Source organism: Mastigoproctus giganteus, unplaced genomic scaffold (genome assembly GCF_048544385.1).
Source record: "Mastigoproctus giganteus isolate SK-2022 unplaced genomic scaffold, ASM4854438v1 scaffold_77, whole genome shotgun sequence".
Classification (NCBI taxonomy): Eukaryota; Metazoa; Arthropoda; class Arachnida; order Uropygi; family Thelyphonidae; genus Mastigoproctus; species Mastigoproctus giganteus.
In genome coordinates this window covers 56,242-63,223 of record NW_028328354.1, presented here as the reverse complement: position 1 = coordinate 63,223, position 6,982 = coordinate 56,242, and the positions used below count along the sequence as shown (strand labels likewise).

Here is a 6,982-nt window from a genome sequence, read left to right as displayed (position 1 = left end):
TAAGAAATGTTCAGGAAAAACCGGAAAAATCCGGTTTTCCGTCCCGATTACAAAATAACTATTACGATTCGTTTCGTTTAAGGCGAGCCGTTTTCAATACTTTTACCGTGCACGTCGAATGCCGTTGGTTTCATCCGTCTGGCTCGTACGGTGTGCGTAAACGCCGTTATCCGAGCAGCCTCCAGAATTTGTTTCGTCAGTTCTCAGGGCTGGTGTGATATCGCTGATTTCGGCTTTCCTTTCATTTCCCGGAAACAATTTTGGTGTCATTCGATGCGGACCGACGAGTACAGTTGAAATATATCTTTTGTACGGATATATTCCCCGAAATTTTAGAACGGTAAAGGAAAAACTGGAAAAATCCGGTTTTCCCTCCCGATTACAAAATAACTATTACGATTTGTTTCGTTTAAGGCCAGCAGTTTTCCACAGTTTTACAGTTCACGGCGAATGCCGTTGGTTTTATCGTTCTCGCTCGTACGGTTTCCGTAAACGCCGTTTTCCGACCAACCTCCAGAATTTGTTCGGTCAGTTCTCAGGGCTGGGGGGATATCGGTGATTTCGGCTTTCCTCTCATTTCCCCGAAACAATTTTGGTGTCATTCGATGCGGAATGGATTGTTCATTAAAAATATACCTTTTCTACGCACATAGCCCCCGAAATTTAAGAAATGTTCAGGAAAAACCGGAAAAATCCGGTTTTCCGTCCAGATTACAAAATAACTATTACGATTCGTTTCGTTTAAGGCGAGCCGTTTTCAACACTTTTACCGTGCACGTCGAATGCCGTTGGTTTCATCATTCTGGCTCGTACGGTTTGCGTAAACGCCGTTATCCGAGCAGCCTCCAGAATTTGTTTCGTCAGTTCTCAGGGCTGGTGTGATATCGCTGATTTCGGCTTTCCTTTCATTTCCCGGAAACAATTTTGGTGTCATTCGATGCGGACCGACGAGTACATTTGAAATATATCTTTTGTACGGATATAATCCCCGAAATTTTAGAACGGTAAAGGAAAAACTGGAAAAATCCGTTTTCCCTCCCGATTACAAAATAACTATTACGATTCGTTTAGTTTAAGGCCAGCAGTTTTCCACAGTTTTACTGTTCACGTCGAATGCCGTTGGTTTTATCGTTCTCGCTCGTACGGTTTCCGTAAACGCCGTTTTCCGACCAACCTCCAGAATTTGTTCGGTCAGTTCTCAGGGCTGGGGGGATATCGGTGATTTCGGCTTTCCTCTCATTTCCCCGAAACAATGTTGGTGTCATTCGATGCGGAATGGATTGTTCATTAAAAATATACCTTTTCTACGCACATAGCCCCCGAAATTTAAGAAATGTTCAGGAAAAACCGGAAAAATCCGGTTTTCCGTCCCGATTACAAAATAACTATTACGATTCGTTTAGTTTAAGGCGAGCCGTTTTCAATACTTTTACCGTGCACGTCGAATGCCGTTGGTTTCATCATTCTGGCTCGTACGGTTTGCGTAAACGCCGTTATCCGAGCAGCCTCCAGAATTTGTTTCGTCAGTTCTCAGGGCTGGTGTGATATCGCTGATTTCGGCTTTCCTTTCATTTCCCGGAAACAATTTTGGTGTCATTCGATGCGGACCGGCGAGTACAGTTCAAATATATCTTTTGCACGGATATATTACCCGAAATTTTAGAACGGTAAAGGAAAAACTGGAAAAATCCGGTTTTTTCTCCCGATTACAAAAAAACTATCAAAGTTACTCTTTTTTCTACTTGTCATTAGTGAAGGGAATCACTATTCGGTTTGAATTCCGTGTGTTTCGTGAATTTCTCTCCTTCGGTTGAGCAGAACGGGAATGTCAAATGAACGTGCATTTTTGGGAAAAGTTAGTTCTAGAGGCTGCTCGGAAATCGTCGATTTCGCATTTCTCCTTATTTTTTCTTTTATATTTTGGTTCCGTTCGAAGCGGAATAATGAGCTTAATTAAAGCCCCTCTTTGTTTCGAAAGATTTCCATGAAATTAAAAAATTATTCACGAAAAACCACTGAAAATGCTTGTGAACCTTGTCTTTTTCGTATAAAAAATGTAAAATCATTTTTTAAAATGTAAAATTTAACAGTCAATTATGTGTGAGGTTAACGTTCTGCATCGAATGAGACTAAAATTATTGGCCTGCGACGAATAGTTTAAAAAAAAGCCTTTGGCTGAGCAACCTAAAGACCTTCGCACCCGTATATATAGGGAGTAGTGGTTGCTTGGAGCTGCTGACGCTACCGCGTTCTGGCGACAGTACAAAGTTCGCGTGTAGCGTGCCCGCTTGCTTCAGTGACGCTCCCGTTGGCCGCCCTTTGGAAGCAGAACGGTCGTTCCCTTACTGAATGAAACGGAACGTGGCGACAGTGGCGCCGACGGCTTGGGCGACGTGTAAAGAGCACTGCCGCTGGGGTCAGTGAACGGAACAAGGCGTGCGTGCACGGCCGCAGAGCGGACGGCGGCGGATTGAGCACTGCCGCAAAGCGAGCGGACGACGGCAGAGTGAGCACTGCCGCAGAGCGGACGACGGCGTAGTGAGCACTACCATCGCTTGCCGCTGCACGATGGAGCTGCAATGAGCACTGCCGTCGCCTGCCGCTGCACGATGGAGCTGCAGTGAGAATTGCCCTCGTCTCGACAGTGGACGGCGGCGGAGTGAGCACTGCCGTCTCCTGCCGCTTCACGGTGTAGGTGGCGTGCGTACGCCTTCAGCGTGATATCGGTGTCTGATTTTTGAACTTTCCAAGCAGAGCAGAGATAAGAATTAGGAATTGGAGGGTGAAATGAAAACGCTTTTCGCGATTTTTTGACCGTACTTTTTGAGCAAGGGTACGGAAGGTACATGCATTCGTCGGGAGGCTGCGGCGATAACTCGACACGTCAGCCGTCGCTCCGTTTCCGAAGTATCGGCGGAGCAACCTATATACCTTCGCACTCGTATATATGAGAGAGGCAGTCCTCTCATTTGAGAGGGGAGGATGGTCATGACAGTAACATGGTGTGTCAGCGGGAGCAGAGACGCTTGCCGACGGCAATGAGTCTTAAATGCGAGCCGTCCCCAGAGCACGATTCTATGTTGAATAATATAGGGTACAGCAGAGACCGTCCCAGCGACCTAGCCAGTCGCTTGAATAATGCGGCGTACGTTGCGATCACCGAAAAAGAATGGTGATGAACGTTTACACGAATTTCCGATACACGTACCGCCATGTAAATTAAAAGCAGAACACGAACGAAAAAGAAAATGTGAGCCCAAAAGGGACGGTCTTGGGCCGCCTGCGCTGAGAAGTGTATGGCGGTCCGATGTCTTCGTCACCCTAAAATCGCTGGGTGTTCGGAGAGAAGCCCCCAGAAACGAGGGCGAATAAAGCAGATACTGACCGATAAGAGAAGTAATGGAAACGAATGACGAAAAATATGTGGGCTGATACCCGCGATGGCTAATCGGCTCTTGATGCAGGGCAGCGTACCTGTGAACCCCTGCCATGTGTTACACCTCTCCTCTATGCCTCTCGTTCCGTTCGCGAAGTAGTGCCCGTTGGTCTACACAGCAGATCCAGTCGCCTGTTTCGGCCGAAGTGCTGATCGGGCGGCGTTCTGGATTCGAATTTCTATTTATTGAGTTTGCTGCCTATGCGCCCGAGCGCCGAGATTTCTTTCGAAGTCGAAGCATTCTTCCGCACCACGAGTTGGAGAGCGGAGCGGGGTCGAGGCGAACTGCTCCTCATTGTGAGGTCTTATTTAAGACACGGTATGCCGAGAGTGTACCGTGGTGTGCCGGACTTGGCGCACCTCGACTGCGACGCAGTCGGAAATGATTTTCTGCGGCGAGACCGCATTGCATTCGTGGACTGTTGCGAATGCTACCTGGTTGATCCTGCCAGTAGTCATATGCTTGTCTCAAAGATTAAGCCATGCATGTCTAAGTACATGCCTAAGCAAGGTGAAACCGCGAATGGCTCATTAAATCAGTTATGGTTCCTTAGATCGTACCTTTTTACTTGGATAACTGTGGTAATTCTAGAGCTAATACATGCAGCAGAGCTCCGACCTTCGGGGACGAGCGCTTTTATTAGACCAAGACCAATCGGGCTTCGGCCCGAAACTCCTGGTGACTCTGGATAACTTTGAGCAGATCGCACGGTCTCGTACCGGCGACGCATCTTTCAAGTGTCTGCCTTATCAACTGTCGATGGTAGGTTATGCGCCTACCATGGTCGTAACGGGTAACGGGGAATCAGGGTTCGATTCCGGAGAGGGAGCCTGAGAAACGGCTACCACATCCAAGGAAGGCAGCAGGCGCGCAAATTACCCACTCCCGGCACGGGGAGGTAGTGACGAAAAATAACAATACGGGACTCTATTGAGGCCTCGTAATTGGAATGAGTACACTCTAAATCCTTTAACGAGGATCTATTGGAGGGCAAGTCTGGTGCCAGCAGCCGCGGTAATTCCAGCTCCAATAGCGTATATTAAAGTTGTTGCGGTTAAAAAGCTCGTAGTTGGATCTCAGTTCCAGACGGGTGGTCCACCGCCCGGTGGCTACTGCCCGGCCTGAACAATCTCGCCGGTTTTCCTTGATTCTCTTCACCGAGTGTCTTGGGTGACCGGCACGTTTACTTTGAAAAAATTAGAGTGCTTAAAGCAGGCGTAACGCCAGAATAATGGTGCATGGAATAATGGAATAGGACCTCGGTTCTATTTTGTTGGTTTTCGGAACACGAGGTAATGATTAAGAGGGACAGACGGGGGCATTCGTATTGCGACGCTAGAGGTGAAATTCTTGGACCGTCGCAAGACGAACTACTGCGAAAGCATTTGCCAAGAATGTTTTCATTAATCAAGAACGAAAGTTAGAGGTTCGAAGGCGATCAGATACCGCCCTAGTTCTAACCATAAACGATGCCAACCAGCGATCCGCCTGAGTTCCTCAACTGACTCGGCGGGCAGCTTCCGGGAAACCAAAGTGTTTGGGTTCCGGGGGAAGTATGGTTGCAAAGCTGAAACTTAAAGGAATTGACGGAAGGGCACCACCAGGAGTGGAGCCTGCGGCTTAATTTGACTCAACACGGGAAAACTTACCCGGCCCGGACACTGGAAGGATTGACAGATTAAGAGCTCTTTCTTGATTCAGTGGGTGGTGGTGCATGGCCGTTCTTAGTTGGTGGAGCGATTTGTCTGGTTAATTCCGATAACGAACGAGACTCTAGCCTACTAAATAGGGGACCGATCACTGAAGTCGGTCCGTCTTCTTAGAGGGACAAGCGGCGTTTAGCCGCACGAGACAGAGCAATAACAGGTCTGTGATGCCCTTAGATGTCCGGGGCCGCACGCGCGCTACACTGAAGGAATCAGCGTGCTCATCGCTGTCCGGAAGGACTGCGTAACCCCATCAACCTCCTTCGTGATGGGGATAGGGGCTTGTAATTGTTCCCCTTGAACGAGGAATTCCCAGTAAGCACGAGTCATAAGCTCGTGTTGATTACGTCCCTGCCCTTTGTACACACCGCCCGTCGCTACTACCGATTGAATGATTTAGTGAGGTCTTCGGACTGGCGCTCGGAGCGGCCACCGTGTTGCGCCGGCGTGCCGGAAAGATGACCAAACTTGATCATTTAGAGGAAGTAAAAGTCGTAACAAGGTTTCCGTAGGTGAACCTGCGGAAGGATCATTAACGGAGTTGCCGCGAAGCGGTAGCACCGCCGACGGACTGTCGGACTGACTATTAATGCCTTCCCGGCTGTGGGGCTGTCGTAAACAGAGACGCCCGTAGACCAAAATAAACAGGCCGGAGGGCGGCGCCGGAATGGCGCTAGAACGCTATATTTAATGCTCGTAGACGGGAGTTTGCCTTACTCCTGCGATCGGAGCGGCCCTAGAGGATGTCGTGAGAGGGCGGCGGGTTGGGCACCGCCGCTCTTCTTCGACCGGCGTGCTCCTTTCGAGTTGGAGATGGAGAGATTGACGGCGGTGGAGACGGACGGTCACCCCGCGAAGGAAGGTCTCTTTCCTACCGGCAATGGACGGCAGAGTGGCCCCGTTGTGTGATAACCGGTGGTGGCTCCCGACTGCAGACGGGCGGCGAGTGTTTCACGCTCGCTAGAACGCAAAGTGTGGATGTTCGGGGTACCTGCATAGCCAAGCGACACGGGCACCGAGGGACTCTCGTGCCCGCCGACGGCGAGACCGTGTTCGGCAGTTTGTTATGCGGGGGTGGCACTGGACGATCGGTGCTGCTAGGTTTAAAGAGACGCTGATCGGCGCCGCCCCTCATTCACCACCAATACCGCCCCGTGCTATTCGGAATTGGGAACCCGAAGGTTTGTGCGGACGGTGCAACCGGGCACGGGGTGGAGACGCGAACGCGTTCCCAAGATGGCGTCGCCATGAGGCGCACGTCAATGTCCGGCTGAAATTTTTTGAAATGAAATATTGAACAACTCTGAGCGGTGGATCACTCGGCTCACGGGTCGATGAAGAACGCAGCCAGCTGCGAGACTTGGTGTGAATTGCAGGACACATTGAGCACTGATTTTTCGAACGCACATTGCGGCCTCGGGTACCTCCCGGGGCCTCGCCTGTCTGAGGGTCGGATGACTAAATCCGAAGGATTGTCTGCGGCGACGAGTTCGCCCGCGCTCTCCTACGTGGCCGTCTCCGGGTGCAGAAGTCGCCCGGTCGGCTCAAGTAGAAGGTGGCCGACGATAAAAACGACCTCCGAAACGCGCTGCCCTGCGCGAAAAGGCGGATTTTTAAGCAGCGAACAATTCGCTGGCCTAGTGCTAGGGCGGTGCGGAGATCGAGTGCCACCGGTTGCGGACTTGCAACCGACAAAAATTTTTTTTAACAAAAATGTCGACCTCAGATCAGACGAGACGACCCGCTGAATTTAAGCATATAAATAAGCGGAGGAAAAGAAACCAACAGGGATTCCCCTAGTAACGGCGAGCGAACGGGGAAGAGCCCAGCGCCGAATTC

The 6,982-nt window shown here is 50.2% G+C and overlaps 3 non-coding genes across 3 annotated transcripts in view; all 3 read left to right on the top strand.

Moving 5' to 3' along the window:
- Window positions 1-3,868: 3,868 nt before the first annotated feature.
- On the top strand, window positions 3,869-5,678 carry LOC150074724 (small subunit ribosomal RNA). The gene has a single exon (XR_016548054.1). It is a non-coding gene; the product is annotated as a small subunit ribosomal RNA (ribosomal RNA).
- A 764-nt stretch (window positions 5,679-6,442) lies between these two features.
- On the top strand, window positions 6,443-6,596 carry LOC150074723 (5.8S ribosomal RNA). The gene has a single exon (XR_016548052.1). It is a non-coding gene; the product is annotated as a 5.8S ribosomal RNA (ribosomal RNA).
- A 264-nt stretch (window positions 6,597-6,860) lies between these two features.
- Window positions 6,861-6,982, top strand: part of LOC150074722 (large subunit ribosomal RNA) — a 3,112-nt gene continuing 2,990 nt past the window's right edge. Inside the window, exon 1 of the ribosomal RNA XR_016548055.1 lies at window positions 6,861-6,982. This exon is cut by the window's right edge and continues 2,990 nt beyond it. This is a non-coding gene — a ribosomal RNA (large subunit ribosomal RNA).